Source organism: Salmo salar, chromosome 02 (genome assembly GCF_965601325.2).
Source record: "Salmo salar chromosome 02, fSalSal1, whole genome shotgun sequence".
In the NCBI taxonomy this organism is placed as follows: Eukaryota; Metazoa; Chordata; class Actinopteri; order Salmoniformes; family Salmonidae; genus Salmo; species Salmo salar.
In genome coordinates, this window is record NC_138292.1 from 91,788,814 (window position 1) to 91,800,774 (window position 11,961).

An 11,961-nucleotide genomic window follows, 5' to 3' on the forward strand; every position below is an offset into this window, starting at 1 on the left:
TGTCTCAGAAACTGATGGGAGTGTGTCCACTTTAGGTTAAGTTACCCTAACGATGTAACTATAAAACGCTTATTGGATTTTCTCCATCCGGGTACTACATTTGAAATAAAACTGCCCTGAAGGCCTGGGGGGGTTCTTCCCAGTATGAGAGGAGTTGCTGGATTTATTGAATAAACCTTTTTCCATAAAGTTAGAGTGAACCAAGGTGGCTGACTAGCTGTTGATGCTGAAGAAGCGTCCCGTCCACTAGATTATACGTCACAGTGGCAGAATCACCTGAAAGACGCACATCGCCACCTGCTGACTGGAGTTGGTATCGCAGTTGAGAAAATACTTTCAGACAAAAAGCTCAAAAGCGACTGCCCCTGAAAAACCAACGACTCCCTTCGAAAACGGGCGATGTGGCATCAGAAACATTTATTATAGTGTAAAAATGTACTACAGTGTAGCTAAACAGAATAACTTTGGTCACACCCACTCAGCACGTGACGTCCAAGGACGTTGAATTATGGTCGATATCAGGTCTGTCTGTTGTGGCCGCTATTTCGCCCCAAAATAGTAATCCCAAATTGGGCTTTGTGTAACCATCTCTCGGACAAGGTGACTTTTATCAATGTACACTCTAAAAAGTAAAGGTTCCTGGAGTATCCTTTAGGGGTTCTTCAAATTGAAACTTTGTGGGAACCCTTAAGTTTTCCGAAGAACCCCTTATCATGGTTCCTCAAACAACCTTTTGGGGTTCATTTTTTTTTAACTCCCTGTCCACCCTCCCTCCATTATAAAAAAATATTTTAATAATAATATTCACAATATGGATTTAAATAATTTATTGTTTATTTAGTGGCACCACAAATGTCAATTAATATTTACAAAACAATTTACCAAACAAAACACATTCCAAAATTGCAACATTTCTGCAGACATGTCAGACCATAATAAATAATACATTTACTTTGTATAGTGCTTTTCATAACATTTTTAAAATAATTATGTACAATAAAAACAACATTAAAAATGGTAAACTAACAATATTGTAGACTTGATGCTAAATACAGATTTTTCAGCTTTAGTGTGTATATCGTATCCACTTAGTTATGTTAGGAAGTTTTCCATCTTTATGACCGGCCCTGGTAACTTCACCCCAACTTCTCTGATCCCCAGAACACAGTAACTTAACAACATAAGTGTTTTTCTGACATTTTTGGGAAATTTAACGGAAAATAAAAAATCCAGCCATAGCAGAGCCCCAAGTCCCATGGGGACGTCCTCGAGGGCATGGATGTTCTCCCCATCAAAGGCCAGCAGGATTTCACTCTCATGGTGAAATGGATTTATGCTGATGTGCAGTAAAGGAGTGAAGAGCGGTGAAATCTGTGTCAACAAAAGTAAGAAAAGATTAATACACATACAATTAACAAAGAACATAACAAATGTTCAGCTGTAGTTTTATATAAGCATGCACACCTATGTTTATGAAGAAACAGATGATTGGTGCATAGGCATACCTTGTCACGGACATAAAGGCCACTCGGGTCCTCATTGAAGAGGTAGGGCAAGAGCAGAATCGCTGCTGTGGTCTCCAGTCCTAGTAAAGTAAAGCAATGTTCTTACTACACTTGCTAATTTTAATACAAAATACATTAGAGAAAGGGAAGGAATAAGAGCAAATCCCTCTTCTGTATTGTCCTTCAGGGACTGTCAAAATAGCAGGATGATGTCCTCAACCCTGCCTCGCCTCTCTACCTCTGATAGTCCTTGAATTCTCTTTTTGTCTATATCCATTCCATGGACCTGATTCATTTCTGAGAAGATCTGAAAATATCATTTGCACACATTTGTATGCTAATAGATGTCAGTTTGTATTGACTGCTATGTAGGTTAAATGTACACTTCAAATGCAGCTGTCCTACAACATATCTGTACCTTCTTCTTGATCCCAATTGCATTGTGTCCATGTTCTGTCCTATAAGAATTTTAAATGAAGAGAAAATGTGTCAAAGTCTTGCAAGCGTTAAAATATATATATATATATATATATATATATATTAAATAAATATTGAAAGATAAATGGCATCGACATACAATTGAATGTGAAATTGGAGAAAGCACTAGCCAATACAGTACTGCCATACAGTAACAGTACTGCCATACAGGCCTAATATCACATTTCAAGATATCTTTGTACACAAATTGTTCAATATTTTATCAGGCTGACTTGAAAGATTATACTCCACATTTTGCTGCGTGGCAATACTGTGTTTGGATTCTGAAGGGCATTTACACAAAAGAGGTAGTCTAGACACTGTATTAATACCATTATGCATTTGAATCCCATCTACAGCTACCATCTAAGATATGAATTTCCCTCCACAAGGGGGCGGACATGTAACGTTTCCACAATGGGATAGTATTGTACATGTAACGTTTCCAAAATGGGATAGTATTGTACATGTAACGTTATGTCCCCTTGTGAGTTAATAGTATTGCATGCTGTAGCAGGCTATATAAAGAGGAAGACCTCCATTGACGATTCAGTTCGTTGTAACATCTTGTCTGGACAGGTCACCGTCCGTAGTTAGTTAGTTAGTTAGTTAGTTAGTTAGTTAGTTAGTTAACCTGTTATGGCTAGGGGGCAGTATTTTCACGGCTGGATAAAAAACGTACCCGATTTAATCTGGTTACTACTCCTGCCCAGTAACTAGAATATGCATATAATTATTGGCTTTGGATAGAAAACACCCTAAAGTTTCTAAAACTGTTTGAATGGTGTCTGTGAGTATAACAGAACTCATATGGCAGGCAAAAACCTGAGAAGATTTCATGCAGGAAGTAGCCTGTCTGACAAGGTGTCGTTCTTCTTGTCTCTGTTTATTGAAGAGTGAGGATCTTAGCTGTCCCGTGACACTTCCTACGGCTGCCATAGGCTCTCAGAAGGCGGCAAAATGCTGAATCGTGGCTTTGCAGGCTCTGGCTGAAAAAAAGTAGCGCGTTTGGGTAGTGGCTGGTTACAGTACTGTGAGACTCAGGCTCGTGCCCACGTCAACCGAAAGCTTTGTTTTCTTTCCTCTGTTTAGCTAAATGGACATTCCCGGTCGGAATATTATCGCTTTTTTACGAGAAAAATGGTATAAAAATTGATTTTAAACAGCGGTTGACATGCTTCGAAGTACGGTAATGGAATATTTAGATTTTTTTTGTCACGAATTGCGCCATGCGCGCGACCCTGATTTACCATTTCGGATAGTGTCTGGGACGCACGAACAAAACGACGCTATTCGGATATAACGATGGATTATTTTGGACCAAACCAACATTTGTTATTGAAGTAGCAGTCCTGGGAGTGCATTCTGACGAAGACAACAAAGGGTAATCAAACTTTTATAATAGTAAATCTGATATTGGTGAGTGCTAAACTTGCCGGGTGTCTAAATAGCTAGCCCGTGATGGCTGGGCTATGTACTTAGAATATTGCAAAATGTGCTTTCACCAAAAAGCTATTTTAAAATCGGACATATCGATTGCATAGAGGAGTTCTGTATCTATAATTCTTAAAATAATTGTTATGCTTTTTGTGAACGTTTATCGTGAGTAATTTAGTAAATTCCCCGGAAGTTTGCGGGGGGTATGCTAGTTCTGAACGTCACATGCTAATGTAAAAAGCTGTTTTTTGATATAAATATGAACTTGATTGAACAAAACATGCATGTATTGTATAACATAATGTCCTAGGTGTGTCATCTGATGAAGATCATCAAAGGTTAGTGCTGCATTTAGCTGTCTTCTGGGTTTTTGTGACATTATATGCTAGCTTGAAAAATGGGTGTCTGATTATTTCTGGCTTGGTACTCTGCTGACATAATCTAATGTTTTGCTTTCGCTGTAAAGCCTTTTTGAAATCGGACAGTGTGGTTAGATAAAGGAGAGTCTTGTCTTTAAATTGCTGTGAAATAGTCATATGTTTGAAAAATTGAAGTTTTTGTATTTTTGAGGAATTTGTTATTCTCGCCACGCCTATCATTGGATATTGGAGCAGGTGTTCCGCTAGCGGAACGTCTAGATGTAAGAGGTTAACGAAGCTAACGTTAATTTGTTCATTACCACAAAAGTGAGAACTGCTCTAGATTGGAAACTTACATTAATGAGTGTAAAGCCATGTTGGCTTTATGGAAACGATATACAATATTTATTTATTTATTTAATTTTTTATTTCACCTTTATTTAACCAGGTAGGCAAGTTGAGAACAAGTTCTCATTTACAATTGCGACCTGGCCAAGATAAAGCAAAGCAGTTCGACAGCATACAACAACACAGAGTTACACATGGAGTAAAACAAACATACAGTCAATAATACAGTAGAAAAGTAAGTCTATATACAATGTGAGCAAATGAGGTGAGATAAGGGAGGTAAAGGCAAAAAAGGCCATGGTGGCAAAGTAAATACAATATAGCAAGTAAAAACACTGGAATGGTAGATTTGTAGTAGAAGAAAGTGCAAGTAGAAATATAAATAATGGGGCGCAAAGGAGCAAAATAAATAAAATAAATAAATACAGTAGAGGAAGAGGTAGTTGTTTGGGCTAAAGTATAGATGGGCTATGTACAGGTGCAGTGATCTGTAAGCTGCTCTGACAGCTGGTGCTTAAAGCTAGTGAGGGAGATAAGTGTTTCTAGTTTCAGAGATTTTTGTAGTTCGTTCCAGTCATTGGCAGCAGAGAACTGGAAGGAGCGACGGCCAAAGGAGGAATTGGCTTTGGGGGTGACCAGAGAGATATACCTGTTGGAGCGCGTGCTACAGGTGGGTGCTGCTATGGTGACCAGTGAGCGGAGATAAGGGGGGACTTTACCTAGCAGGGTCTTGTAGATGACCTGGAGCCAGTGGGTTTGGCAACGATTATGAAGTGAAGGCCAGCCAGCGAGAGCGTACAGGTCGCAGTGGTGGGTAGTATATGGGGCTTTGGTGACAAAACGGATGGCACTGTGATAGGCTGCATCCAGTTTGTTGAGTAGGGTATTGGAGGCTATTTTGTAAATGACATCGCCGAAGTCGAGGATCGGTAGGATGGTCAGTTTTACGAGGGTATGTTTGGCAGCATGAGTGAAGGATGCTTTGTTGCGAAATAGGAAGCCAATTCTAGATTTAACTTTGGATTGGAGATGTTTGATGTGAGTCTGGAAGGAGAGTTTACAGTCTAACCAGACACCTAGGTATTTGTAGTTGTTCACATATTCTAAGTCAGAACCGTCCAGAGTAGTGATGCTGGACAGGCGGGCAGGTGCAGGCAGCGATCGGTTGAAGAGCATGCATTTAGTTTTACTTGTATTTAGGAGCAGTTGGAGGCCACGGAAGGAGAGTTGTATGGCATTGAAGCTCGTCTGGAGGGTTGTTAACACAGTGTCCAAAGAAGGGCTAGAAGTATACAGAATGGTGTCGTCTGCGTAGAGGTGGATCAGAGACTAACCAGCAGCAAGATCGACATCATTGATATATACAGAGAAAAGAGTCGGCCCCCCCATAGAGACTGCCAGAGGATGTATACAGAGAAATGTATACAGAGAAAAGAGTTGGCCCAAGAATTGAACCCTGTGGCACACCCATAGAGACTGCCAGAGGTCCGGACAACAGGCCCTCCGATTTGACACACTGAACTCTATCAGAGAAGTACTTGGTGAACCAGGCGATGCAATCATTTGAGAAACCAAGGCTATTGAGTCTGCCGATGAGGATGTGGTGATTGACAGAGTCGAAAGCTTTGGCCAGGTCAATGAATACGGCAGCACAGTATTGTTTCTTATCGATGGCAGTTACGATATCGTTTAGGACCTTGAGCGTGGCTGAGGTGCACCCAGGGTCGAAAATCTGATATCAACTTTGGAGGGGACAATTACATGAATATTTCTCAAGAGCAATTCCTGAGGGGAACACCAAAAGTAGTGCTGTAACACATAGCCTACATTGTAATATGGTAAATCTATATTGAGGAACCAAAGAAATAAGGTGTTTGCCGTACTCCTATCTACCGGTACCCAAAACTACACAACTAATCACAACAGCAATACCATTGCCTTTAACAAATCTTAGTTCAGTCACCAGTTTAAGTTGAGAGTGGGGGTATCCATGGCATTTTCCAATTATGTTCCTATTTTACAAGTCCAAAAAATTGAGAAGCTTTCATAATGTTGCCAAACAAAGACTCAACAAACTTACCTGAGACTCCCTGTCTCTGCCAGTCTGTCCCTGCATATCTGTCCCCAGCTCTGCTGTCTGTGTACCATCTGTTGCCTGCTCTGCCTAATGACATCATCGTGAAACATTTCCATTAGCATTTCACTTCATTCTTATGAACATTTTATCAACTAGTCTTTGAGATATTAGGCTACTAGGGTTCTTACTTTGCGTTTTGGTGTACTGAAAAATACTCCGATGTCCGTCTTTTAAATTTTTTCTGTCATTTTTCTACCTGGCTGGCTACACACACGCAGTGTGTAGGTTATTTACAGTCGGAGATGGGCTTCTATCATCTTATCTTCTATCATTCTATTAGGGCTTCGATCTAAAAGGTAGCTAGCAAATGTGAAACGGATTGCAGTGACAAGAGTTGACAGCTGTATGAGTTCACCATTTACACAACATATGCTGCAACCTTTTGTGATTTTAATACTTTGTTTCATATTGGCTGGCTTCCAACAATAGCTGAATTCGCAAAGCTAGCGAGCACCAATTCCGTTTCAGTGGTGTTTGCTATAATCTTTGCTACACGGGTTAAATAAAGGTGAAATAAAATAAATAAATAAAAGTTCCCTTGCGACAATTTAGCTTTTGCAACGAGACCATTAAATATATTTAAGACAATGGTAGAAGAGAGTGTAGTTCTGCTCAGTTTGGACTTCAGTTTATCGCTAACCTTATCACAGGGACTTTGAAGCACTAACTTACATCATCTGCATGCTGATCTTGGAATAAATTGACGATAGCAAAGATTCTATCTTTGACGACACCACATAAATGGAATAGGTACTAGCTAGCTTAATAGTTAATATTTGCACGCTAGCTCTGCAAATTCAGCTAGTGTGTGTGTGAACCCTGCCAACATAAAACAAAACATTGCTATGGCGCGATTGACTGGATGAACCTCCGGTCAGTTACGTGCATCGAGTGCCTTTCAGACAGTAGATACGAACCCTCTGTTACCTTGACAACTAAGGAACTGGCAGTGGATCAAACCATTGTGAGGCAAAGAGTGGGGGGGTCGCAATCTTTTGAAACTTAAAAATGCCTATTAAGTGTCTATAATCAGCACAATTGCTTTCATTGCGTATTATTAATATTATTTATATTACATAGTTATGTTTACAGTGATATATTGGGGGGGACAAATCATATTTTTCCCAGGATGGGGGGGTCGTTTCCCCCCCGTCCCCCCCCCCCCCCCCGGGATTTCCGCCCCTGGGTGCACCCATGACCAGCTCTGAAACCAGATTGCATAGCGGAGAAGGTGCGGTGGGATTCGAAATGGTCGGTAATCTGTTTGTTGACTTGGCTTTCGAAGACCTTAGAAAGGCAGGGTAGGATAGATATAGGTCTGTAGCAATTTGGGTCAAGAGTGTCCCCTCCTTTGAAGAGGGGGATGACAGCAGCTGCTTTCCAATCTATGGGAATCTCAGACGACACAAAAGAGAGGTTGAACAGGCTAGTAATAGGGGTTGCAATAACCTCGGCAGATAATTTTAGAAAGAAAGGGTCCAGATTGTCTAGACCGGCTGATTTGTAGGGGTCCAGATTTTACAGCTCTTTCAGAACATCAGCTAAATGGATTTGGGAGAAGGAGAAATGGGGAAGGCTTGGGAGAGTAGCTGTGGGGGGTGCAGAGCTGTTGACTGCAGTAGGGGTAGCCAGGTGGAAAGCATGGCCAGCCGTAGAAAAATGCTTATTGAAATTCTCAATTATAGTGGGTTTATCGGTGGTGACAGAGTTTCCTATCCTCAGTGCAGTGGGCAGTTGGGAGAAGGTGTTCTTATTCTCCATGGACTTTACAATGTCCCAGAAGTTTTTTGAGTTTGTGTTGCAGGAAGCAAATTTCTGCTTGAAAAAGCTAGCCTTGGCTTTTCTAACTGGCTGTGTATATTGGTTTCTAACTTTGCTGAAAATTGCATATCACGGGGGCTGTTCGATGCTAATGCAGAACGCCACAAGATGTTTTTGTGTTGGTTGAGGGCAGTCAGGTCTGGGGAGAACCAAGGGCTATATCTGTTCCTGGTTCTAAATTTCTTGAATGGGGCATGCTTATTTAAGATGGTGAGGAAGGCATTTTTTTTTAAATAACCAGGCATCCTCTACTGACGGGATGAGGTCAATATCCTTCCAGGATACCAGGGCCAGGTCGATTAGAAAGGCTTGCTCGTTGAAATGTTTCAGGGAGCGTTTGACAGTGATGAGTGGAGGTCGTTTGACCGCTGACCCATAATGGATGCATATATGGGAAAGAATATAGTTGAGGAAATAATCCAAACCTAGTTGTGCCTAGTTAGGACATAATGTTAGCTAGCTAGCTAACGGTACTGTACTGTAGCTCATACAACGCCGACGGTCAAACCCGGCTTTCTAATATTTACGTTAAATAGTAATGTTATGGAAGATATTCACAGAAAACCATCATTGTCTTCGTTATTCGTTATTAGTATGTTATATTATTATAATAAATGATTTCGAGACATATTCAGAGCCAAACATCAACCCAACTTAACCTTTTTAACTGTTGTCGCATCCAAACTGTCACCATCGTTTTCAGTTGTAATTGCGGAGTTCCCGCAAGAAGTCCAGCAACAACGGAGGTTCCTCGATGAACCCACCTTCTAACAAGTTCTTTGAAGAACCTTTTTGGGCTGTTTTTCATTGACCAAGAACCCTACGGTTCTTAGGGGATCTGAGAACAACTCCAGTTTAACCCTTCATTTTTAGAGTGTAGTCGGCTCTATTTACTCTCAGATTCAAACATGATGATTAGTATCAACGATCAAGTCAGCTGCTGCTGCTCCAATACAGTATGAGGTGAGATGGTGAACTGACGTTGAACTGGGCAGTCAGCTGCTGCTGCTCCAATACAGTATGAGGTGAGACGGTGAACTGATGTTTAACTGGGCAGTCAGCCGCTGCTGCTCCAATACAGTATGAGGTGAGACGGTGAACTGACGTTGAACTGGGCAGTCAGCTGCTGCTGCTCCAATACAGTATGAGGTGAGACGGTGAACTGATGTTTAACTGGGCAGTCAGCTGCTGCTGCTCCAATACAGTATAAGGTGAGACGGTGAACTGATGTTGAACTGGGCAGTCAGCTGCTGCAATACAGTATGAGGTGAGACGGTGAACGGACGTTGAATCATAATGATTAAGTTAAATTAAATTAATTTGTGAAACTGTTAAAACAATTGTATATGGCATATTAAATATTTTACGCAATTGTTATCATGGAATATTGTACATTATATTAAATATATTACTCTATTGTTATCATATAGAAACATCATGGAATATTGTACATCATATTAGCATCAACAGACATTATTGTTTCAATTCAATTTCACATAATAAGGATATTTCATATTTTCAAGTTCAGAAGTCAGAACCCATCACCTGCTATGTAAAAGAGACAGAAGAATACACAATGGTCAATGCTATCTGGGATCCTTGGGACATCCCTACCCTAAACCCTAACCTTAACCCCTACCTTAACCATTTTAAATGTCAACTTCAACAGGATAGGGATGTCCCAAGGATGTATCTCTACCTGAAAATACATGATCTAAGTGATTGATAGTTGGTATTCAGCAGTCATTAAACCTAATTTACTTTAATGAACTACTAAAATAGTGATTTTGAAGACAGCATAGACAGCAGCTCTACACTTTATTGACTGACTGATCCATTCATCCTTCCATCCCTCCTCAGCCCTCCTCTCTTCTGAAGACCCAGTGAGGGTGGAGCTCAGTCAGAGAGCTGTTGAGGGACTGGTTAGGAAGAACACTTCTACAGCCAGAGGTGAGAGGTCACACATGGTTTAGATTGTAAATATTTATGTTCCATCATCTGTTTATTTACATTAGTGCAAATTGTCCACTGATATTGGTGTAATTTCTCAACACTTTTGGCTGTATGAAAGTTAATTTCCCCTCAGACACACACATTTGTTCTTTGATATTATGAAGGTAATTTGTGTCAAATGTACTTGTCCCCACTCATTCACCCCATCTCTTTACATTGCTGATGCATATTCAGTGGCCTGACTGCATCCAGACTCTGTCAAAGGATCATCCTGGTAGATCTGAACCTAATGCAGCTTGGAGTGATCAGATAACAGAAGTCACATTTAGATGCCAGGTGTAACTGAGGCCATAGATGCTCCATATCCATTACTTTGAGAGTTTTATATAATATAACTAAATGTGTTTCTGTGTTGCAGGGGCAGTCAAGAAATGGAACAGCAAGGCCACAGAACATGACATAAGCAGAGCTGTGGGAGACCACCTCAAGCCCCTGGTAGAGCCGGGGGTGGTGTTTACCACTCCACCACGCCTTCAGCAGGCTGGAAAAGTGGGATTGATCTAGTTGATCCATTTGTTTGTTTCAGTTTCCAGTAGGTGAATCCTTAGATGTATAGTTGACTTCAACATTTTTCATTTTCAACAAATGAACTGGGTTTGTTGAAAAGTGATACTAAACATACATACAGCACTATTTTGACGTAGAGGAAGATACACTGAATTTATTCTTTATCATGTATTTGTTCATTGATTTTGAGTCTGTTGATTGGTCAGTCATTGGATTAATTTGTTCAAATCAAAACAAGCTTTATTTATACAGCACATTTCAGACATGGATGCAATGCAATGACTTCACAGGAAAAAAACGAAAATAAACTATTATTTACCACAACAAACATAAGTGGATAAAAAACAGAAGGTTAACAACTGAAAGACTAATGATCATCCTATGGAAATGCCATTGATTAAAATACTAAGAATTGGATGCAATATCCAACCCAAAATATAAGCTTGTTTTACTACATTGTTTGTTGTTACATTCCCCCGCAGGAAAACCAGAAATGTCCCTTAAATTGAAGAGGGACTAACAAAGAGTCACTGACAACAACCACAACTAAACAGGTGGGGTTTTAGGAGGGTCTCTGAAAGACACTATGGGGGTGTCCACTGAAAGTTGACTAGTAACAACAACTTGGACCTAAAAGACACCCACCATGAGACCCACTAAATCTGCCCAAGAAGAGGAAAACAAAAGAAAAACCCACACCAAACTTAAAGACAGGACGCAAACCAAAAATGTGGAGCAACTAAAGGTGTTGACTCTCCACATGTATCAAGACAACTGGAGCACTGGGCCAGACACTCTTAAATAGAACCAAGACCAGCTCAGGTGAAACACCTTCCCACTAACGAGATGGACAAGCCAGCACAGGTGTAACACATACTGACTAACGAGGTGACACCAATCAGTGCGTCCTACGTGCTAACGAGCTATACCTGCTAACGAGCTAGACGTGCTAACGAGGTGACACCAATCAGTGCACCGAAGACACATTTCAGTTGAATGCATTCAGTTGTACAACTGACTTGGTATCCCCCTTTCCTACTTCCAACCTCAAAACATAAAATGGAAAAACCAAAAGCCTGTAACACCTTCCCCCTTAAGACAACAAATATATCCTATATTTTTGTTGGACAAGTTTGCTCACCACCAACAGAAAACAACTTCCATTTCACATTATAATCAACTACAATGCTTCACCTTCTACAATATAAACATGGTGTCTACTGGCTGTCAACAATTAAAAACAAGAAAAAACAAATTTCTAAATAAATATATACTCTCGTCTTCCTAAAACTCACTAGCTTCTAGAACTCTCGTCTTCCTAAAACTCACTCGCTTCTAGAACTCTCGTCTTCCTAAA